The 11,034-nt window shown below is 42.7% G+C and overlaps 1 pseudogene; it reads left to right on the top strand.

Moving 5' to 3' along the window:
* Window positions 1–1,271: 1,271 nt before the first annotated feature.
* Window positions 1,272–11,034, top strand: part of LOC21404242 — a 14,858-nt pseudogene continuing 5,095 nt past the window's right edge.

Genomic DNA, 11,034 nt, shown 5'->3' with positions numbered 1-11,034 from the left:
TCTAAAAGAATCAATTACAAAACTAATTTTTTAAACTACATGATATAATTAATCAAATACGGGTAATCCGACATTTAACCGAGAAAATTGACAAACAAAAGGACTCTCTGTAAACACACGTACTCTCTTTTTTCCTCTTTATTTAATTTAAAATTTAAATTTTATTATAGTAAAAAATTTTAAAAAATAATCGCATTTAATTTTTTATTATAGTTAAAATTTTTCAGATAAAATTATATCTTAATTTGAATTAAAAAATTAAATTACTAAACTAAACGGACCAAGTAATAACAGTCTTGTTCACTTCGTAGATTTAAGTTTTTAATTCGAGTTGAGATGTGATATTTTTTAAGAATTTTTTACTGTAATAAAAAAAGTTAGATATGATATTTTTTAAGAATTTTTTACTATAAAAACTTAAAATTGAGAATTCAAATTGATAAAATGAACAAGACTAAAGATGTTCTTAGGAACTCGTGCAATCTCTCTCAGTCTTACGTGGTACGTGCATATTGTCGCATGTGACCCACCGCTTCTTCTTCTTCTTCTTCTTCTACTGTATTCCCCCGCAAAATGGGTTATTGGAATTATATATTGATCCAGTTTTCGATTATACAAGGTGTTCTACAAAAGTTCACCCCATTATATCTGTCCCTGGTAAGCTCTTTGGAACATCCCTTTTCTCCTTCTGTTTTCTTTTCTTTTTTTTTTTTTTAAAATTCCGTACTCTTTTCCTGGGATTCATTGGCTTCAAATTTGATGATTTTGCTCAATAGCAACACTTTGTTCAATAGCAACATTTTGTTCAAGTTTACATAACTGAAATTTGTGATTATAATGAAGAAAGTGGGAGCTGGGAAAGTTGATTTACACCAAGCTTATTCTCTTGGATTCTTCGATATATATATATATATATATATATATATATGCGTGTGTGTACATAGGATCTCAAAAACAAAAAGGGAAAACAAAGAAGGTATAGTTATTCATAGAGGGAATAGCTTCATACGGTTACCAGCTTCAATATATTTATGATATTCCCTTTATGAGGTGACAATTTACTTTTCTAGCCGTATGAAGTATTTTTTTAGATGGCATTTAAACTCTAAATTTTGTGGTGGAATCATGTGTGAATTTACTGTTAAACTATGCCTACAAGAAGCGTTTCCATTTTTAATAGACGCTTGTAATCCTTATTTTACATTTATCTATGCGACTGATTACTGATCATGACTATTATTAATTGATTAGCTGCTTCCACAAGTAACGAAATGAAGAAGCAAGAGAATATGCAAAACGCAAACTCCATTAACACTGATCATACGGATCATTTCACTTTGCAAAATGATCTCTGGACTGAACTCATTTGTGCTTTCGAATTTGTTGGAGCTGGGTGTAAGAAATTAGTCCAGACCAGTACTGCACAATTTTCCACCAAAGATCAGGATTTAGAATGAGTTAATGTTATGTTTGGTGATAAAGATTGTACTTTACATGGAAAGTTTTGCAAGGAATTAGGTGTTCAAAGGAGGAGTTGTTGTTTGGTTCCAATTGGTTGGATTGTGTTGCCGTTGCTGACGTGACGTGGCGGCCCCTTATAGGGAACGGGCGATGGGGCCCGTCTGGTGGTGCCACGTGGCTGCTGGGCACACGTCCTTTAGAACTCAATTCGGTACGTACTGCTATACAGTGATGCCATTCGGTTTCAAAAATGCTAGTGCTACCTACCTTACTAGAAAAGGGGCTATGATGCAGATATTTCGAGATCAACAACATAAAACAGTTCATCCATTCATGGCTGAGCAGTGCTCAGTGGTTGTATCCTGCAGTTAGCATTGCACTGCGAGATGAGAGTAGACTGATAAGTGAGCGGATGAAGCACCTTTTTTATGAGGTAAAATTTTGTTATATTTATTGTCTTTGAGGTAATTATAATACCATTTTCCGAGGAAGATATATATATATATATATATATATATATTTATACCTGAATGACTGGGAACATCCTGAAAGTTGATCACATTCATGATGGTTTACATTATAATAGTGCTCTTTGTCCATCAATTTAAGCAGTTCAAAGTGTGATCAGTGTATTGCCATTGAATGTTTATGTGTTTATGTATATAATACCAATTATACCATCTGCTCTGGTTTTTTCTTTATTTTTTTTTTAAATTTTACTATTGCTTCTTATTTATTAATAATAATGACCTTTTGAGTTTACGAGTTTAATGTAACAAATTTTTTGGAAATCTAGAAGAATGTGCCCTTTAGTGAGAGAGCATAAAGATTTATGTTATTTCTTAAACACTACAAGATTTCTACAAGCCAAAGAACACACTACAAGATTTCTGCCAACACTATCTCTCTTTATAGATTCACTTAAGAGGCACTTGTTTTCCTTTTCATATGAACTCAAGAAGGACAAACTGTTCAAAACTTAGAGGCAATTTTAGTGGGGTATATTTCTTAATTTCTTTAAATTCTTTTACTGAAGAAAACAATGTGATGGACAGGTTCCTGTTAGAGTTGCTGGTGGACTACTGTTTGAGCTTCTAGGACAATCAGTGGGTGATCCATTAGTTGAGGAAGATGACGTGCCTGTCGTTTTACGATCGTGGCAGGCGCAGAATTTTTTAGTGACGGCGTTGCACATCAAGGGTTCTGCATCAAAACTTAATGTGATAGGAATTACAGAAGTCCAGGTTTTTGCTTGGTTCAATTGGTTTCAAAATAGTCATAAATAATATTTTAAAAAAGTTTTTCAATTTGTTGGCAGTTAATAATAGTGCAAATTTGGCAGTGTAGTTTTCAGGAACTTCTTGCTGCTGGAGGCACCAACATTCCGCATACCATTCATGAGGTGATAGCACATTTGGCTAGCCGTCTTGCACGATGGGATTATAGGTGACAAGTTGTTCTCCTAATGATCAATCTCACCCATGTTTATTACTACTTTGGGGTAAAAATAAAGTAACAATCAAAATTGTTTTCGTTCCGGCTGTTTCCAACCGAAGCTTTCCTGATCTGAGAGGGTTAGCTCTGAAGAAAAATAAAATACAAGTCCCTCTGACATGCTCTATTTGACGCGGGGTTGTTTAGTGCAGAACCGGGCGACAATTTTGCTCTTTTACATGGTATTATTTTGAAAATTGTTGACTATAATACTTAAGCCCTTGGCCCCACACAAAGTATTAAGCAGGTGGAGCCTGAGTATTTCTCTAATGCAAAAACAGTACAACGATCAATCTTTCACTCGTATATTTTTTGTTGCCTCAGTTTTACTTATATTGGGGTTGCCAATTTTTGGTTTAATAGAGGTTAGAGAAAACACAGAGTTTGAGAGTGGTGTAACGGGTGCGATTTATTTTGTTATCTTCCTCCTTATATAAGGAGCGAACCACTATAATAATTCTTGTGTGTGCTTATTTGTTTTTTCTGAATTTTTATTGGCCTCAGCTGCAAAGCATTAAGGCATATAATGCTCTTATTTATCGTCCTCTGAACATGTAATGTCATCATACTAGCTGGGTATTATTTTCAATATGTTCGATGACAATTGACTGTCAAATGTTAATTTCCGGCCATAAGTTTTAAATTTTCAATGTGGTTTTATAGTTTATTCCGTAAATACATATTTGGGGTAGCAGACGAAGTTGAGTTGAAGTTTATGAACAGGTGCTTCAGCGGACACTGAACCGGTTTGGTCATCTGTCTAATTGGCAGTGAATCTGTTCTTTTCCTTGACCATAATTGATTCTCACTTATGAATAGGAGAAACCATGAAGATTTACATCTGTTCAGCATAATACTAAACCAAGAAATCAGAAGGTTATCAACTCAGGTCTTCGTCTAATTTCTTCCCTGTTCTGCTTGTACTTTTGTTTTAACACTAACAGAAAATTCTCTGTAGAATATGGTATAACACAAATAACTTTATACATTACTAATCTTTACGTACAGGTTATAAGAGTGAAGTGGTCACTCCATGCAAGAGAGGAAATTGTGTTCGAGCTTCTTCACCATTTAAGAGGAAGTGCAACGAGGTGCTTACTAGAAGGAATCATGAAGAGCTCAAGAGCAATGATTGAAGAACAAGAGGCAGTTCGCGGTCGCTTGTTTACGATTCAAGATGTTATGCAGAGCACAGTGCGAGCGTGGTTGCAGGTCTGCATAACTACCAAACATTTGGAAAACTTCTTTTGTTCTAATAACACCACAGTTGATTTCCTAGTTAGCTGAACTTTGACATCCTAAGATAGTAAAAATGATGTCATTCAAATAGTCGACAATATATGTTTTGGCCAGATTGGAGCAACTCCGAGACATAACTGTTGTGTGGGAAAATATACTTTGCCACGTCGGACGACAACCGAGCTCCACGTGGCTTTCATCCGCCACATCAGACAGCGGTCGACGTCCAAAACTCATTTTCCCCTCCCCCAACGGTGAAAGGGCCGATTGTATGAGGCATTTCAGGGTAATATGAGGCATTTCAGGGTAACCCCTGAACGCATTCATCAGTGGGCATGCAATCGTCGACCCTACACACAGTCGAGGCATGCATGAATCGAAATTCTCAACAGACCAACGGCACCACGGAAGGATCGATCGGGACAGAGGCTGCGTTGACTTGCTGAAATACAATATAGACGCAGAGGGCATGACACTCAGTTTTTGACCCACATCCCAAGAATAACTTCTGAGGTGACAGAGGGTAAATCCCTAGATTACTTCTGGGTTTAGAGAAAGTCAGTAGCAAAGAAAGTGATTACCTACCCATAAACCACCTAGAACGGACCAATGGAAGTCACAGAAGATCCACGGAGCCGTAATAGTGGACAAAGTAGGTGAGTGAACAGTCCAAAATGTGTTGAAATGCTACGGTCTAGGCAGGTAGGACAATAGGCTACTCGAGAGAAGCCATCAGACAACCCCTTGTCACGGTCCGCCCAATATGTAATCTGTGAGATATAAAAGGGACGGCCCCAGAGAGAGAAAGGGACCCCTTATTCTATAACCTTTGAAGAAAAAAAGAGAGAGAAATACAATAACGAGTGGATGTAGCTCTCTTATTATAGAGTGAACCACTATACTCTCTGGTGTTCTCTTGAATTATTGACACTTCCATACCAATTCGAACACTTCGAAGACTCACGCACAACTAGTTGCACTTTTTCGATAATATAATCAGTTTTGACCGGTAACCCGACTGATTACCGAGGGGTAATCCGGCGTTTTCTTGTTGACGAAATTTCACCGTCAACAATTGACAACTGGGGACGGAACCCACAATCTCTGGTTCGTGTGTGTGAAGAATCCAAAACTGTCAAGGGATAATCAACAATCATGTCTCCAAGAAAACCGAGGAGTAACGCTGCAAACCAAGGCATCCAAAATGGGGAAAACACCACACTCCAAGTCACCAACGCCGATGTGGAGAGAGGCGGAGCTCGGCCCGACCAAGGGAATCAAGCCCCGGGGAGGTAGAGACTCAGCCCCGGGTGTCCCACAGCCTGACCCGACACAAATGCAGGCCCAGTTGAATGCCTTGACCTATTTGGTTCGCGGCTTGGTAGCCACCATTGAACGGATGGATGGGAGAGACTCTATGCCACCCCTCGAAGATGCACCCCCGAGACCACCGTGCGTGACCACTGTCGGGAACCAAAAGGGATTGGGGAGAGCGAGAACACGAGGGGGGACAACCTGAGGCCTTGACTATCCAAATATGTGGGAAGCCGACAGCGGGTTGCCATACGCCGAGCCCGAGAGAAGGAGGTAACGAAGGGTTTGGAATTGCCCCCCAGGGCGCCACCTAGAGGAAACCGGGGCAATGACGCCCCGGAAGACTCCGGGTCGGTGCGAAAGGGTGATGACCTAAGGAACATGCTGAATGCTAAGAGGGTCGTAGCCCCCAAAGGGGCTAACTTTGCAATTTCTACGGAAGAGGCCAAAGCTATTATGGAACGTGTGGCGAGTTTGGAAAAAAAACTCTCGGGTGATGTCGCCGGCTTAAAGAAGGATGTCAAAAGTCAGGTGAGTCGCCTCCAGAAGAACTTAGGACAAGTAGCTGAGGTCGTTAACGTCGATATCACTCTAAGCCGAATCCATGACCACCCGTTTACGACTGAGATCATGGCGCCGCCCCTTCCTGACAAATACAAATCCCGTCAATCCCGCCATATGACGGTCGAGGAGATTTTGACGACCACTTGGAGATGTACACCGGACACATGTTCCTACACGGGTATTTGGAAGAAATAATGTGCAGAGCATTCAAGAACCACTTGAAAGATTCTACTCGTAGATGGTTCCAGACCCTCAAGCCAAACTCCATCTCCAGTTGGGAAGAATTAAAAAAAGCCTTCTCCCTTCAATTTATTGGCGTGAAAAAATACGTCCCGCCAAAGAACTTAACAATGGTTTACCAAAGACCCAATGAATCGCTAAAAGACTGGTTGGCCAGGTATGGCGAGGCAGTCGCTGCCACCGTGGACATGACGGATCAATAGGCTTTAATGGGGGCATTATCCAGCATGAAGAAAAGCATCCCATTCAAGCGCAACCTAAACCGCAAACTGCCGACCACATATAAAGAGTTTTTGGCGAGGGCACAAGGATATATCAACGTTGAGGAAGCGGATGCGAACGACTTTGAGCGTAAATTAAATAAAGGCAAAGGAACGGAGCAAGTGTCGGCGTGAGAAGCAAGATAGCCGGAAACGACGAGGGGGTAAAAATGGAGAAAAGCAGGTAACTGATTCGAAGAAGCCGAGGCAAGAGGAAAACTGAAAGCCTCTTCCGTTCCAGCGATATGACTCACACAATGAGTTGATCATTGGAATAGAAGAAGCATTCAATCAAATCGGCGAAGGGAATATGCTGCGCCGACCGGAACCCATGAAATCGTACCCAAACCGTAGGAATCAAAAATAAGTATTGCAGGTTCCACGGAGATGTCGGCCATAATACGAATGATTGCTCCGACCTGAAGGACGATATTGAAAGGCTCATCCGAGAAGGTAGACTACAAGAATTCAGAACTGATAGAAGGGGCCGTGATCAAAGGAGAGATAACAGCCGAAGGGAAGATCCTAGGCGCGATGACGACCGCGAGCTATCGGCGTCATACGGACCATACACGGGGGGCCATACCTTGGAGGAGATTCAAGGAGAGCCTAGAAAAGCTACGCCTACGAAGTAAGGCAAGTGTACCAAGAGAGATTCTGGAACCTATCGTCGACCAGGCTGTCAAAAGCAATAAAACTCGACGGTAGCGAAGTAATCTTCACAGAGGAGGATGCAAATGGGGTTCACTTTCCCCATAACGACGTTCTGGTGGTGGCGGCGACGATTGGGAATCACACGGTATGTCGAATTCTTATAGATAATGGCAGCTCAGTGGACATCTTATATTCTGACTGCCTAGAGAAAATGGGAATCCCTAGAGATATCCTGGAGAGGACTTCTCGGCCACTGTATGGGTTTATTGGGGATTCTGTCATTCCCCTAGGAACGATCAGGCTGCCCGTAACTGTGGGGAAAAGCCCTAGACAGGCGACCACGATGGCCAATTTTGTGGTGATTAAAGGAGTATCGCAGGACAACGCAGTGATCGGAAGGCCGACCCTTTAGGCACTCAAAGCCGCCACCTCCATCTACCACCAGAAGGTTAAGTTTCCAACCCCTAAGGGTGTGGGGGAGATGAAGAGCAACCAATACGAATCCCGGGTGGCGTACTCCGACGCAGTGCGCGATAATACGATCAACTTGGGAGGCAAGAAGCCAGAGTGGTGGACCAGGAACCCATCAATGAAGATATAGACTCCATGATTAAAGAAGAAATTGTGGGGTATTAACCAGTCGAACAATTAGAGGAGGTCTAGGTAGACGAGTAGGAGCCGAAGAAGGTACTAAAAATAGGCTCAACCTTGCCACTGGCGCTCACGGTGGAAATAGTGGACTTTCTGAAGAAAAAGATGGACGTATTCGTCTGGATCCATGCCAACATGGTAGGAATCGACGCCAAAATTATGTGTCACTCTTTAAATGTCGACCCCTTATACCCCCCGAAATGCCAAAAACGCCAACCGATGAATCCAGAAAGGTATGAAGTGTTGAAGGAAGAAGTTGACAAGCTGATACAAAATAGCTTCGTCAAAGAGGCCCATTATCCCAGATGGATCTACAACCCGGTTCTGGTCATCAAACCCAATGGAAAGTGGAGGACATGTGTCGATTTCAGCGACCTCAATAAGGCATGCCCAAAGGATGGCTTCCCACTCCCTCGAATAGATCAGTTGGTGGACGCTATAGCGGGACACGAACTACTGAGTTTCATGGATGCTTACTCAGACTATAACCAAATTCCCATGCACCTAGTAGACGAGGAGCACGCCTCGTTTATCACCGATAGAGGCCTCTACTGCTACAAGGTGATGCCCTTTGGTTTAAAGAACGCCGGAGCGACTTACCAAAGGCTAGTCAATAAGATGTTCACCAAGCTAATTGGGAGAATAATGGAGGTCTATGTTGACGACATGCTAGTAAAGAGCACGAAGGCCGGGCAGCATGTTGACAACCTAGGGGAGATGTTTGGGGTACTAAGAAAGTACCACATGAAGTTAAACCCTTTAAAGTGTGTTTTTGGGATGAGATCCGGGAAGTTTCTTGGATTTATGGTAAGCCACAGGGGAATAGAAGCTAACCCCGAGAAAATAGGAGCCCTGCAGGACATGGACTCCCCCAAGAAACCGATTGAAGTACAAAGGTTGACTGGATGTGTCACCGCCTTAAACAGGTTCATATCCAAGGCAACCGACAAGTGTGTGTCATTTTTTAACGCACTTAAGGGCAATGCGAAGAAGCCTTTCAGAGATTGAAAGAACACTTAGGCAAACCACCAGTACTCTCAAAACCAATTCCCGGCGAAAAGTTAAGCCTCTATCCCTCAGTCTCAGAACATGCGGTCAGTTTCGTACTGATCAGGGAAGAAGAGAGAACCCAACTGGTGGTTTACTATGTGAGCAGGCGACTCCTAGACGCCGATACCAGATACTTGGAGATGGAAAAATTAGCCTTCGCCTTGATGGTGGCATCGAGGAAGCTCCGCCACTATTTTCAGGCCCACATAATAAAGGTGCTGACAAACCATCCTTTACGGCAGGCGCTACAAAAGCTCGAAATTTCTGGCCGACTCCTGAAGTGGACAGTAGAACTGAGCCAGTTCGACATCGCACACACACCGAGGGTTGTGGTAAAAGGACAAACCCTAGTTGACTTCATGGCAGAGTTCTTTCACATGCCAGATATAACGGAGAACGGAAAGGGCAGTAGAAATGAAAAATGGAAACTCTATGTTGATGGCTCCACTAATGAAAACGGATTGGGTGCAGGCGCCATGCTCATCAGTCCGGAGGGTCACAAGATCACCTCAAAGATACGTTTCAAGTTCAGGGCATCAAACAATGAGGCGGAGTATGAAGCGCTGATTGCAGGCTTGCAGTTGGCCGCCCACTTAAAATTCGAGAATGTCTTAATTCATAGTGATTCGAAGTTAGTGGTAAATCAGGTCAAGGAGGAATACCAAGTAAGAGGGGAAAAAATGCGACCCTATCTTAGGAAAGTTAAGGAGGAGCTCTCGAAGTTCAAGACTTATGAGATATTGCAAGTCCTGTGGCTGAAAAATTCAAACGCCGATGCCTTAGCAAAACTAGCCTCCTCTAAGGATTCAGAATTTATGGGGGTTGTCCCCAGAGGGGTTAGAACGGCCTTCCATTGAAGAGAAGGCAGAATGGGTCCTACTAACCCAAGACGCGAACAATTGGATGGCCCCCATCATCAAATATTTAATGGACGCAGAATTGCCAAGTGATCGAGACGAAGCACGAACGATTAAGTACAGAGCTGCACGCTATCTGCTGTACGACGATCTACTATATTGGCGCGGCTACTCGACCCCTCTTCAACGGTGCTTAGACAATGAGGAGGCAAATGCAGTCTTCCGGGAGATCTATGAAGGAGTATGTGGTAACTATTCTGGGGGACAATCGTTGGCTCTTAAGATCCTAAGGCAGGGGTACTATTGGCCTATGCTTAAAAAAGATGTGTATCAATACGCTCAGCATTGCGATAAGTGCCAGCATTATGCCACAATCCTAAGAGCGCCCTCGGAAGACCTAACTTCCATTCTTAGCCATTGGCCATTCGCCAAATGGGGGATCGACCTGATCGGATCTTTGCACATCGCGCTGGGAGGTTTCAAGTTTGCCATCGTTGCTGTGGACTACTATACTAAATGGGCCAAAGTCAAGGCTCTCACCACAATCACAAAGGTGTTTGCACAAACTTCATCTAGAACCACATCGTATGCAGGTTTGGAGTCCCACACTCGCTTGTGGCCGATAATGGGAAGCAATTCAACAATATCTTTGTAAAGAAGTTTTGCGAAGAATTGGGTATCCAAAAAGAATTTTCTGTGCCGATTCATCTACAATCAAATGGCTAAGTCGAGGCTGTGAATAAGATCTTTAAGTACACGCTGAAAAGGAACTCGGCGATCTGAAAGGAAAATGGGCGGAAGAACTCCTTAAGGTTCTATGGGCTTATAGAACGACGAGCCGCACTGTGACAAGAGAGACCCCATTTTCTATGACATATAGAGTCGAGGCAGTTCTCCCGGTGGAAATAGAAACGCCGACACTTAGGGTAACGACCTACGATGAAGACGCGAACGTCGATGCCATGAACAGAGAACTAGATCTAGTTGAGGAAAGAAGACTCGACTCCCAACTTCGGCTCACCGCATACCGACAAAGGACAACGCGCTTTTACAATAAAAAGGTAAAGCGGAGACAGTTTGCCCCAGGAGATCTTGTCTTAAAAAGGTTCACATTATGTACCAAGCCTAAAAATACTGGCCCTTTGGTCCCAATTTGGGAGGGACCCTACTGCATAAGGTGAAATGCTACGCCTGGTACCTATATCTTAGAAAACCTTGCTGGCAGGAGAATTCAACACCCTTAGAATGCC

This window comes from Morus notabilis, unplaced genomic scaffold, assembly GCF_000414095.1.
Source record: "Morus notabilis unplaced genomic scaffold, ASM41409v2 Scaffold269, whole genome shotgun sequence".
Classification (NCBI taxonomy): Eukaryota; Viridiplantae; Streptophyta; class Magnoliopsida; order Rosales; family Moraceae; genus Morus; species Morus notabilis.
The sequence above is the reverse complement of the archived record's forward strand: the minus strand, read 5'-3'. Positions and strand labels throughout refer to the sequence as shown.